Here is a 13,717-nt window from a genome sequence, read left to right as displayed (position 1 = left end):
CGAAATTAACTTTACAGCCCCATTTAGCATGAATAAGAGGTATAAATAGCTGGTTTCATAGTATGCTCTTTGTAAATGGATGGATACTTCATTAAACCCTTTCAAGGAAAAGTCCCAGCAAATGGTGATGCAGGATTGGAACTTAAGCTAGAGCATATAAATAAAAGATAGGAGAAAATTCAGTCATAGTAATGGGAAAATGGAGCTAGCATTATTTAATGGGATAAAGCACCTCTTCCTTTCCCAAATTCACATTCTGTTGCCTTTTGTTACACAAGTAAAATGATTCAGTGAGGTCAAGGCACTCTGGCCCGGAAGGCAAAAATGATTTGCTGAACTGAATGAGGCTGGGGTCTTTTGGTTTCCATCTAACTTCTTGTAGGGGCTTTTCTTATTGTAATATATATTTTCTTGATTCCCCATGGAAGACCACATGAATAAAATTTTATTAATAAATTTAAATGGACTTAGCTGCATAATACAGAGTTAACCTGCCCCTCTCAAACTCACAAATCATGAAGTTGATCCATTTAATTTGAATCATTCTGTAAGGTTTAAAGACATTTTCCAAATGAGAAGAAACTGGAATTTTCAGTCCTTAAAAGAAGTCCTAAACTGAAATTAGTATTGAAGAATAGGTGTGTTCAGTTCTTCAATATTCTTGAGGCACTATTGTCATTTCATGGTCAATACCAGGTCTGTTCTGCTAATAATTTTTATGCCAATTATCATCTCGAGACTTATCCGGTCTATTACTCTCTCTCTAAAATAAAGATGAGTTTCACTGGCTTGTGTCAGATATGGTCCCAGGGAAGGGAATAGCTAAAGGCAATTTATCCCAGAACAACTTCCATCTGCTGGCTTTGAACACTCAGGGACTTTCAGTTTCATGATTCTCTTGATCAGGGACTGTTAACTCCATTGAAGTACTGTGATTTTCACAAATGGATGCCAAAATGAGAAGATCAAGCTAATTTTCTTTTATGATCCAAGCCTGGATTTGAGTTTAGGTCTTGAGTAATATGAGGGTGTAAGGCTAATACTCTTTTTCATTCTATTGTTCAAATGCTTTTTGTTTCCGCTTAGCTACCCTGAGCCTTACTCAATAGATTTATGTTATAGATTTAGGTCACTTCCAGGGTTTTACATCTGGAAATAAAATTTTGCTATAAAATAGTAGCAGTCATGGGAAAGCCTATTTTAATGTCATAACATAAAAGCTGCATATATTATTTTAGTTCAGAGATAAAATGAAGGCAGGTGCTGTGACTGTATGATACAGTAAAAGAGCAGATGAAGAAGTTACATCTTGTTCTGGTGTCCTACAAAACAACAAAATACACAACTGAGCTGAGGATTTTCATTTCAATTTCCAGGAAGCTTTTCCATTTCAATATATGTGGAAATCTGGAGCATTCTTTCCTTCTGTTAGACTGTGGTCTAACCAAAATAGTCAAGGGGGGTAAGAATTGAGAGAATGGAAGATTAATTAATTTATTCATTCATTCCTGTAAAACTTCCATTTAAATAATGTGCAGATACCACTGAGGGATATGCTTAATACCTTTCTGTTTCTTATTGAGTGTTTGGTATTACATATACCTGCCCATGATATTCAGGTTACTGTGAAGAGGGATTTGCTTTAACAGATGAATAGCTGAATCCCCAAGATAGTACACTGGAAAGAGAAAGATTATTTGTGAGGCTTGTTAATTTGACTAAAAATTGTAGTATTTATATCAGTGATATACTGATTTTGGCTTAATTGCCTATCCTGAGCAATACTTATTTTGTACCTTCAAGTCATTAGACTGACCGTAAGTGATATCTTAAAAAATATGTTTACAAAGGCTTTTGTAGGTAAACATGAAACAGTATCATGTTAAAGAAAAATCACTGAGACTAGTGGTGTGGAATATATATTTTGTTTTCCTCAACTGATGTGCTTACAGAAGTGATTTTCTTCAAAGGTTTTATCATAGCCATAGCCATAAGCATGTACATTCAATTCACAGCTGCTTGTTGTGATCTAAGTATTGAATATATATTGTTGAATGAAATGTACAAAATTACTTCCCTAGCTTTGTGGTTTGCTTTGATCCCAAATTTAAAGAAAAGAAAACAAAACTGTTCTCTCTGCCACCCCACATTTTAGTAGTAACAGTGATTATAAAAACCCCTGAAGACACTTAATTTCATGCAGCCACACTTTTAGATATTACCTTAAACCCCAAAATGTTCTGCTTCACACCTCACAGAGCACATAAAGAAAAAGAGATCTGCTCTAGCTCCTAAATAAGGGGCTCTGGATTTGTATTGTGACAACTAAGATGCTAATGACAAGGAAAGATCATCCTGCAGAATCATAAATAGATCTGTCATTTTAAAATAAGGTGAAGGTGTTATGTGCTGGTACAATGATGCAACTCAATAATTAAAATGATTATACAACAGGTGGCATTCAACAGCACATAAAATCCTGTGCATCAATCATTCAGGAAAGGCAATCAAAGTAGTTAGTGCAAATGTAAGACAGAATATTAAAGTCTTACAGCTGTGTTATAAAGGCTCAATCTATCTCAGGTTTCTCCTCTGTAAGAAAATTCAAAAAGGAGTTAAAAGAGGATTTAAGGAAGATTCACTGTAACTCTGGGACTGTGTAGAGAAATCAGTGGTACTAAGTTCTTGGTGAACTGTTCTTGCCACAGTGATATTTTACAGATTTTTTCAAATAGCAACATAGATGTTTGAAGTCTAAACATGAAGTCCTTAATTTGTATTGAAAAGGATTTAGTTTGACTATTTAATTTAACCTAGTAATAGCAATTAGATTCTCTTAGGTATTTGAAATAAGCCAGAACTGCAGTTCCATTTGTGACAATAGCCCACAGAACAAGGCTCACTGACACTAGTAAACATTACTGAAATGCAAGAATAATAGACACACTTAAAAAGTTGCTAGTGCTCATGTCATTCTTTTTTTGTAGACCTAAACTTCCCTCAATCTCCCCAGTTTTTCTCCCTACTTTTAACAGTCATTCAAGGAGTGTTTAATAAAATAATTATTTCCAAGCATAATTAGTGCAAAATGTCTGGCACAGTAACAATCATATTGTTGCACAGAATTAATGGCTGCCACATCAATAACCTTCCACGACATATAACAGAAATAATGTTCAGAACTACAGTACTAGTAGTGTCTGAAAATGGTACAATTTACTGCCATGGAAGGTGGTAGAAGCCATCTTTTTTTGATGAGCAGTCCTGGTCTGTAATGTTTGCCCTAGTGATCAGATCTTCCCTTGTACACGTCTGCAGGGGCCAAGCTCAAATTACATGTCTGTGTGTCTGTACAAGAGGGAACAGTGTGAGGGCCAGCATATCTCAGTTTCAGAAATATTCCCCTTGACTTGTTCTATCCTACAAAATCCATCCAGTTAACTGTAATGGGTAGAACAGGAAGATTTGCTTTCACTGACACAGAGAGAACTGTAAAGGAACTTTGCTTTGTGTTTTTCCTACTGCTGTTATTCTGCCCTTAATAGATATTTTCTTTTCTGTGAGTATATGTTATGGGACTAGCATTCAGTACTGGGTTTGGCTGAGACAATTTTCTCTGTAGTAGCTGGTATGGATTTACGGTTGCCATTTGTGCTGGAAACAGTGTTGATAACTCATGAATTTTTTTGTTACTACAAAGCAGCATTTGCATAGAGTCAAATACTTTTCTGATTCTCACACCCCATCCCACTGCTACAGAAAGATTTGGGAGGGGACAAAGCCAGGACAGCTGACCTCAGCTGTCCAGAGGGATACCCCACACCATATGACACCATCAGGTAAAGCGAGCGAGCCGAGTGAGCGTGGGGCTGAGCTGTCCACCAGGGCTAAACCCACACCTTGGTGTGCCTTGGGAAAACACACACGCAGCTGTTTCTGTTTCGTGTGTTCTGGCTTTTGTTATTCCCCCTCTCTGCAGCACACTTGCTTTGTGTACAGTGCAGATGTGGCCAGTGGTGCTGAGGGAGTGGCTCCTCACACCGCACTGCCTCTGGCTGTCGGCGAGCCAGGCTGCGCCCGGCTGGCTCAGGCTGTCAGCTCCACACCAGCAGCAGCCTGTGACCTCCAGTTCGCTGCTAATACCTCCTGACATCTTCCAGACTTGCCTTAAAAAAACCCAAACAAACAAGGAGTAAATAAATAAGGATAATTTGATGTGTTAAAGTGCGCTGCTAAGAACAAAGAAACAAATAAATGGTTGACCGTGTAAGTTATGGATTATTTCTTTTATTTATCCATTCAAACAGGAGGAATTAGCATAGGATATGCTTTTCTGCGTGTAAATTATTCTTCTTAATAAATATTCTGGGAATAGTTTTATACATTTTGGAAGCTTGAAGTCCCCTGGTTATAAATCATCTATGTTCCATATGGCACAGACATGTTTTAAACAGCATACCCACTGGAAAAAGCTGTATATTGTTTTTCTGAATGCTTTTCCCTTGCCCCCTAAATTTATAAATCATACTGTCACCTTCCTAAGTGGTTTGTGGTTTATTTTCTAAATTTTTGTCTGTCTGCAGAGAGGGGAGAAAAAACAAGAGGTACCAGGTCTTTTCTTGTAACTGTAGTATTTTAGCTGGTAGAAGTGATGAAAGGCTCAGATTGTATTAAGTATTCAGCTCACTTTTCAGATCACCTGCATTGCTATTGAATACCTTCCCTTAAAACAAGTGCAAAGAGCATTTGATTGCCTACCTAAAAATAGTGTGCCTTTTAATGGAAAGTAGGAGATGCTGAACCCGCAATGGAGAGAGTAGGAAGCAGCCAGGGCTGTGCTGGCCTGCATGCAGCCACAGAGGATGCTTTCAGTAGCAACCTGGGTGATTTGGTCTGATCCCAAATGATTAGGCATTTATGACAGTCACAGCTCCTGCCAGGTTTTAGCTTTCCTTCAGCAAATGACCTTCAGGATGCCTTACAGTAAGAAACCTTTCAATACTACTTCTTGAAAAAAGGAAAATATTTAATTGATTATTATTTTTTTCAGCAGCTCACTTTTAATAAAATGTTCATACTGCAGATTAATGCTTGACATAATTATATTTCTGTCTCTTGGAAAGGATACACATCTTGAAAAGGTTGACATATGCTTTGTTAAAATACCATGCAGCTATTACTTGTACAGATGCATTGCTCTATCACATATTTTCTCCAGCTTCTCTTGCTGCATTAGAACCCTCTGCTTTCTGGTGCATGGGTTACAGAAGCTCTCAATTTAGAATTTTGCTCCTATTTTCATGTATATCATACTTCACTTCTGAAAATGACCCACAGTCTCATCTTAATGATTTTATTACCTCTTGTTTTGTAATTTCGAATCATAGAGAAGAATAAATGCTGTTTTGATGATAAATAGTAAGAACACAAACAAAATATATCCTATTACAGTAGTCAAAGATTACTCAGGTACGTGGGGTTGTCAGCTTCATACAAGTCCCAAATGTTGGAGTACTCTACAGTAAATTCAACCATCAAAATTATACAGACACCCAGCTTCAGATTACTTTGCTGAGCACCCCTTAGAATGATGACAGGTGCCTTTCATCTTCCCCCTGTTGATTTCCCTGTCTGAGCTTGTGAATTTGAACCCACTTACTTCCTAGGAACTGCACAACATCAGTAGCAAAGTACTATTTGTGTGAGCAAAGCCTCACTAAAGATGACGGTGCAACCACTGTTACTGCACAAATGGATAAGAGCTTTGTAATGCAGCCTAAAGCTGAAAAAGGAAGCAGTAGGTGAGATTCATAAAAGCCTGTGACCAAACGCAGTGTGGGGAGTAAGTTGCCAATTTATTCTATAAATCAAAAACAAACAAAGAAAGAAATAAATACTATTTTCCCTGACTCCAACTCCTGAGCCAAGTTGTAGAATCTCTTACCATTCGCAACTATCAAGAACAAGCATTTCTTTAGGAAAACAAAACCTCCCCATCCCCAGGTGCCAAACAATAGACATTTGAGTTAATTGAAAAATTCCTCACAATTCCATAAGAAAGTCAGAACAAAGACCGTGACATGGTTCCTACTTCACAGGAAGTGATTTGACAACACCTGTTGATGGGAAGTAGAGAATAAATATTTTTTGCCTTTGTTTGCAGCCTTTGCTTTTGCTTTATTAAGCTGCCTTTATCTTGGCACATGAGGTTTTTGTCAATTTTGTTTCCTCCCCTGCCTTGTCCTGCTGAGAAGGGGAGTGATAGGGTTGCTTGGTGGGCACCTGGTGCTCAGCCAAGGTCAAACCACCACAGTGTTTTAAGAAAAGAACCCCATAGACTAATCAAGTGGAAATAAAAGATTTCATAGCCTGCCAAAAGATGAATAAGGCTAGAAAGGGAGAACACTTCAGTCTTAGAAAGAGAAAGAAATCTGTAATGAAATAAAACATATGAAAAGGTGTGCACTTCATAGGAAAAGGAGCAACAAATCTAAAGTTTCATGTGCTCTAAAAGATATAAAAATCCTTATGTTAGCAATTATAAGATGAACTAAAAACAAAAATCTCTTTTTTTCTAGGTTAACAACAGTCATTTTCAGACCGTCACTATGCATTTTAGTATATACAGTCTCCTGTTAATAGTGTCTGTGTGAATGAATACATAGTGGGGAAAAAAAAAGGAAGAAAATGAGAAATAGTAGGTCCTGAAGCCATTGTGTGTTTCCAAATCTTAATTTTTGTGGATTTCAGAATTTTGGTCAGATATGTATCTAGAAATTATCTTCAGCCTGAAAGGAATGACAGGAAAGACACCAACCCAAGAATCATGTATGGTGTAATTAACCACCTGAAAGGAGAAACAGTATTGGACATTTAATACCCGTCTTGTATTTCTGCTACAGTGGACTGTCCCTATGCCAACAGGGATGGATAAGCCATGTCTGCTTCTCCAAAACATTCTCTCTGCAGGCAAATGCACAGGTTAAAAAGGCTCTGATGGTGTCTGGTTCTTGTGCATAATTGTACTGCTTTATTATTAAGGGGTTTATCTCTGTGAAGAAGTCAAAGCTACAGCATTGATCTCCTCACATTCAATGACCTGTCACTGGTAATCTTTGAATGTTTCTAATCAAACCAACACCAGCAGCATGAAGCAGGTCTATAGTGTTACTGGAGGTCTGTTGCAACCTCTGTCTCAGTATTTTGCACTCACAGCTTCCACTGGCTGTAACTAGTGAAGGCACACCTGTGGCTTGGCAGCCAGGGCTCGAACTATTCTGTCTGTACTCTTGATCTCAGCAAGCTCCAGACAGCACCTGTGGCTTTACATCCTAAAAAATGGATCTATTTACTTCAGCTCTGGATGTTACTTCGATTCTTGACATTATAGCAGCTCTCCCCTAGTTTCTCATAGAGCTCAGAAGTAACTGGATGTCCAATTAGTTATCACCTTGTTGGATACACACTTTGAAGAAGGCAAACGATTGTTAAGGGATGTACTGACTCCATTTTGTGATTCAGATTCCCTTGCATTTTAGCTAAAATAGTGTTTATTGAAAGGTGCTTGATTATTTGATCTACAAAAGATCAGCAAGTTAAGGTGACGTGAAATAAAAGTTGTCCAGAATGCTTGAATAGAGTGAAAAAGAGCAGGGAAATAATCATGCTGTGTTGTTACTGTACAAGCAAATTAGAAACAGTTTGTCTTCTTTCATCTAGGACTTCAAATACACTTTCAAAGAAGAATTTGCATAATGTTATATGCAATGACTAAACTTTCCACAATGACAATGTCTGTACTCACATTGCTTTCAGCAACATTCCCCCACTTTTTTTTTTTTTTTTTTTTTGGTGGATGATTGCATTTGTTGTGGTTAGGTTAAGGTAGAGTTAGGTCAGTGTAAGAAAGAAGAGGATTATCTTGCTGGTATAGCAAGAGCTATACATAGTATAAGTATACATAGAATTTTATCCACCTTCATTCGAAGATCTCATGGTCTGTTTGGGATTCAGTAGCTTTTGTTACAAATCAGATCTTTATTTTGCTTAAAATGGCACAGTATTTTTATGGCTGGCTCATTCATAGCTAATTTCTGTATTGAAAATCTAGAGCAGGAAGACTCTACCATTGTGAACCTATTTCCTTCCCTGAAATATGCTGCATATATTAAATGCAATTATTTAAACTAATCTAGTACAAATTGAGATTAGTTGACATTGATTTACAAATAACAAGAGAAATCACACTTATGGTGCGCCCTTGTGTTTGTGGGATACAGCCTTTCTTCTGAATCAGAAAACAGGTTCTTATTATTAAACAGTTTCTCTCGTGTATAGAAAATTACTCACTGCAGAACACCATCACAGCTGTGAGTCTATCTGCAGTTGGATAGAAGTCTGCTCTGCCAGATAAATGTCAAGGCCTGAATAGCCCTTTTGTGTCAAAAACCCTTCTGGGTGGAATATGGAACAGGTTTTGAACAGGAAAGGAAAGTATTTCAGGCCAGATGGTTAATCTGATGGAGTTGTATCCTGACAGAAGGAAAGAGTAGTATTGTGTAGTTTAGCAGTTATGTCAGGGAGAGAAGAAAGCCCTACTGCTAAGTTAATGGAGATCCGTGATTGTGCTGTACTCTAGGGTAAGATGACAGTTCCTAATAATACATAATGGGAAATAGCTAATATAGTATGATAAAGTTTTCATGCTGTTTTACTGTTTCAGTATTTTCTCAATGGCAATGGCTGAGAACCTGTTTCTGGCAAACAATTCCTTATTATTTGAAGTGTGTATTTCTACCTCCATATGTGTGATCAGGGTTTGGTTCTCTTAATCTGTTCTCATAATTTTTATGAAGTGTGTTTCATTCATATGAAATTCTGGAGAGGGGTTTCCACTATATTGTAGAGCTAGAAAGGGTTTATTCATTCTGTGGAAAAGATTGTAACTCAGGCTACTGCTCCTGTTATAGAGTGTCTAACTTGTCATTAAATGCAACGATTTATAATACTCCATTGGGGATCAACAACTTATTAAAGAAGAGCAAAAGCCTGGTAAAAAGGCTGATTTAGGATTTTAGCTAAAGGGCTAAGAAAGCCCCAGCATCTTGGGCGAGGAGGCAGTGAAAGGCAGCAACATGCTGAGATCCTCATTTCCTGCTATCTGTGCCTTTCAGAAAGGCTGATGCACTTGCTGATAAGACACCTGTGGTTTCTGAGAGGCAGTGCCTTTTGGTCCTCACTGATATTACTCTTTGACCTCTTTGATGTGCAAGTTAAGAAAGAAAAATGCATGCTGGCATGCTGCCTCAAAACTTTCTCATCAAAGAGTGGTCCTTGAGCAAGCAGGACCTAGCTTATATGTTGATGTTTTATTAGTACAGAATATGAATGTAAATCTGAAAATAAAATGCATGAATAACAGGTTTCATTACAGCATCATAAAAGAATCTTGATGAGAGAGCTCAGTGAATTGTCTTTGGAATATGTCTGTGGTAAGCACCTAGGAAAGGAATTTATTTACAGAATATTTAGGCAGTTTATGGAAGTTCTAATTAACCTTTTAATCTGTAAATGAGATCCATGGTTTTGAAGACTAAAGTAATTTGAGAATACTGTATAATATTATGTCTGATTAAAATAAATAATCTCGGTGTCTCCTTTCAATGTCTTATATCTAATATGCAGGTCATATCCTTTTGACATGTGATGTGAATCGTCAGAATGAGAATTGAGTAAAAACAGAGATGAAGGAACAGAAGTTTTTTATCATGCATATGCAATTTAAAAATAAAAATAGACAACATGCAAAGAAATCTGAAAACCTAGACATCTGATTTTTCAAAAGCATCCCAGAGTTAATTCTGTAAGTATGTACTTATTAACTGAAATATGATAGTAAACTTCAACTCTCCTATGATCTTCAGATCATATTTCAATTAAAATAAACTGGTTTTTCACATCTCATAGACACAGGGATTACCTGATAGATTGATGCACAGATTTTCAAGACAAAAAGCTAGTTGCAGAATCATGGGAGAACTGTGGTGGGAAAGGACCTCAGGTGATTTCTAGTCCGATTTCTGGCACAAAGAAGGGTCAGCTATGGGATCAGACCAAGTTACTCACAACTTTATCTAGCTAGATGCTGAAACCTTCATTGATGAAGAGTGCACAAACTCTCTGAGGACAGCCTGATATACTGCTTGGTACATGGAAAAGACATTTTCCCTTATATTCAGTGGAAATGTCTAATTTTCAATTTATGACTGTTGCTACCTGTCTGCCCACCATGCACCACTGAAAGCATCTTCATTGAGACCTTCCTGATGACCTTCTCATCTCATATGTGCTGGTGAATTCCCATTAGGTCCTCCTGGAGCCACTTCTACAGGCTCAGCAAGCCCCATTTCTCCAGCCTTTGTTAATTAGGAAAGTTCTCCAGCCTCCTTCACTGTCTGGCAGCTCTCTGTTGAAAGCTGACTCCATTTTACCAAAGTCTGGCTGGCACTGGATGGATCAAAACCAGATACACTATTTGGAAGTGCTCTCAAGAGTGCTGAGTTCAAGTGGATGACCCCTTCCCTCTGTCTGTGGGCTGACAGACTGCCAGTACACCCCTGGGGTGCTGTTGCCTTTCCCTGCTCAGTGCACTGTTTGCCACCATGACTGGGGCATTCTGTAGACTCATGCCCCAGACAGACAGTCAGATCCCTGCCTGTATTACTGCAGGGGGTCCTTCTTGCCCAGCTGCAGGGTTTGGCATCTACCTTGTTGATTTTGTTCCTGTTGTCCTGTGCCTCCAGTCTGCCAGGATCACACTGAATGTCAGCCTGCCTTCTGCTATACAAAAATTTTTCCTCCAAATCTAGTCATCTGCAAACTTGATGTGATAACAATCCACTACCTGCTCCAGATCACTGATAATGGTATTAAACAGGACCCATCTCCTTGTATATCCATCCAGACTGTGATGTCCTAATATGATTTTGTGAATGCCGTGTGAGACAGTCTTGACACAAAGTAAATGACAACAACTCCTCTCTCCTTGTTTTAAAGTGTTCTCTGAGTTTGCAAGGCTAGATGGATTTTTTTCTCTAGAATGATCATTTACAGAAATTTTTACACTGATCAGGAAAAGTTACTCAGTGACTAAATCAGAATCATTAAAATGCTAAAATGCTATGCAATCTGCTCACATTACATTGTTGATCATAATTGTGATCATGATCCCTTCCAGTAGAGATATGCTGTAAGATGTGATAAACACTGCTTTTGTGACTTGTCTTACAGACATATGCTTTGGATCTTACAATGGACTTGTCACAATAAAGTTTATATCAAATATGAAACAGAGAAAAATCCAGACACTTTTTTCTGTCATTAGTTAGGGCTCATCTATGCTTCAACAGGATGGACTATAGGTGTCTGCCAAGTGGTTACTCAGAGGTGCATGTGAAGCTGTTACCCAAAAGGGTGTTTCAATGAAAAGGATGTCCTCAGACATTTATAAAATTGCAAAAGGTGCTTTCATCATCTCAAATACACGCTGACAGTTTATTATTTTCTTGTAGTTAACACAGGTTTCAGAGTAGCTGTGCTGAAACATGCTATTATTTCTGTGGAACTGTCTCAATAAGGTAGATTTGCTATAGATTTAACATGTAATTGTGGTTTTAAAAACAGGAAAATGGAAGACTGGCATCCTTTCTAGAGCATAATAATTATATTATTATGGCTTACAGTTGAGTCAATATTGCCTCTAGAACCCATTATGTGAAGTCCACAACCTTACAGCCTGATATCTTCAAAGAGGAAAAAAATGCAATATGTCTAATATAATTATCATTAAAAATCTTTGAGTACTGCTTGGTTTACCAGGTATAAGGTTATACTACAGTGAGAGCCTTGGGGAACTAGAAATAATTGTGTGGTCAAAGCTATTCTGATCATGAATAAGCTGTTAATTTGTTAGCATCAGTTATTTTATTAAATACTTGAGCATTTGTTTAATGAGCTGTCTAAAATAGAATATTAACCAACAGGAAAATATTAATAAATCCTATGTACAGAAAGGATTTTATGCTATTATTAAGTCTTTCGTCTTCTGCGTAAGGGTTTTTATTTTCTCATGTGAATTTCTCCTGCTACACATTTCTTTCAAAAACAAGACATGAATGGTACTTAAATCACAAATAGCAACAGAACATTGAGTTTTATGCATTTATATGACAGGGTCCTTGCTGTGTTTTCATACTGAGGATTTTGACATTAACTGAACCAAGTATATCAGCACAGTGGCTATGTTTCTGCTGTCAAAATGCAGCTTTAGAACTGTTTAAAAATGTAGGAAACCAGCAACATCCTTACAGAAACCTTGTCTATATTTATTTCTGTCTGGACAGAGAAAGCAGAAGGTTTGCCAAATTCTGACAGATGCAGACACAGAATTTGCCATGCAGATTCAGAATGGAAGTCTATTAACCTGTTCCTGGCAGTGGACAATACCACCTGTTTTAAAAAAAAAGGAGAAAAAACCCAAAAGATTACTGGATATTGGAAGGAATATTTTTCCCATAATAGTCTAGCACTTCCTCCCATCCCAGCAAACAGACTGGTGCGTGGAGGCTGAGCTGTAGCTACTGTACCCAGATGACAGGGGGAAGGCTTATATTTGAGCTTCCAAATTTTGGAGGGAGCCTGTGATCTGGGAGAAGATCCTACAACTGAAATTTAACTTGTAACTACAGCTATAAAAGGTTGGACATTTTCATGGAGGACACTTTGAGCTCTGATGCATGAGAACATGTCTAGCAAAATTTCTGATTAGGTTTTTATTCTACTGTAACTGATATAATTATTATAATGTTTTTACAGGTTTGATCCTCCTCTGAAACCTGGCTGTTTTATTAGCACCAGCAATAACTTGCAGTAGGAGACTCCATAGTTTAATTGCTGTTGGGTGAAAAGGTTTTTCTATTACCAGACTGATGTTTCAGCCTTTCAATTTTGTACAATTCCCTTGTGTTCTTCTTTCATGAAAAAGGGTACTTAGCAGAACCCCATTTAATTTCTCTGAACGATTAATTTCATTTTTTTCATTTAGTAATTTTTCTGCTTGTCATTTCTAAATATTTCAATTTTTTTTCTCCTGCTTTTTCAGTGATGATTGATTTTACACAACCTCTCTATTTATAGATTTTTTTTCTTGAGTCATGATGACCAGAGAAATTGTTATGCTAATTGACTTTTATTAGTTAAAACCCCCAAGTGCTACATACTGTTGTGAATGAACAAGGTCACTGAAAAGGTTTACCTGCATGATTCCAGATATATATCTTGGATAGTAAATCTGAGATTAGAGGAAAATCTAGCAGTTTTGTCCTGTACTTACTAAGCCCATCCATCACTGATCAGGATTTCCTACTGTTGACATACACCAGTTTAGGATCACATAAAGATACTAAGATTTTCAGGTGTCAATGCCTTTGTAGCTTTTGGTAGAACTTGTGAGATGCTGGTATCAAAATGTCTATAGCAAAACATGATATAATCACAAGAAAGACATATTTTTATTTTTTTAATTTTTGGATACACCAATTTGTGCAGTAAATGCTTTCTGAGCACCTGAAAGCAGGCTGCACTACAAACAGATGCATGATGTAAAAAACTTCCACATGTCTTTCACATGAGAGCGACTTGAGAGGATTAGATCAGTGTG

General features: G+C 37.4%; 1 long non-coding RNA gene across 1 annotated transcript in view; it reads left to right on the top strand.

Annotated features, from left to right (window-relative positions):
• Positions 1 to 13,110, top strand: part of LOC135298043 (uncharacterized) — a 35,208-nt gene extending 22,098 nt beyond the window's left edge. The window contains exons 4-5 of the long non-coding RNA XR_010360010.1: positions 9,685 to 9,862; positions 12,874 to 13,110. This is a non-coding gene — a long non-coding RNA (uncharacterized LOC135298043). The remainder of the gene's footprint in view (positions 1 to 9,684; positions 9,863 to 12,873) is intronic.
• Positions 13,111 to 13,717: the final 607 nt, after the last annotated feature.

The sequence above is a fragment of the Passer domesticus genome, chromosome 3 (assembly GCF_036417665.1).
Source record: "Passer domesticus isolate bPasDom1 chromosome 3, bPasDom1.hap1, whole genome shotgun sequence".
Lineage (NCBI taxonomy): Eukaryota > Metazoa > Chordata > Aves > Passeriformes > Passeridae > Passer > Passer domesticus.
Note: the sequence above shows the minus strand (reverse complement) of the source record. Positions and strands in the feature narration are given on the sequence as shown.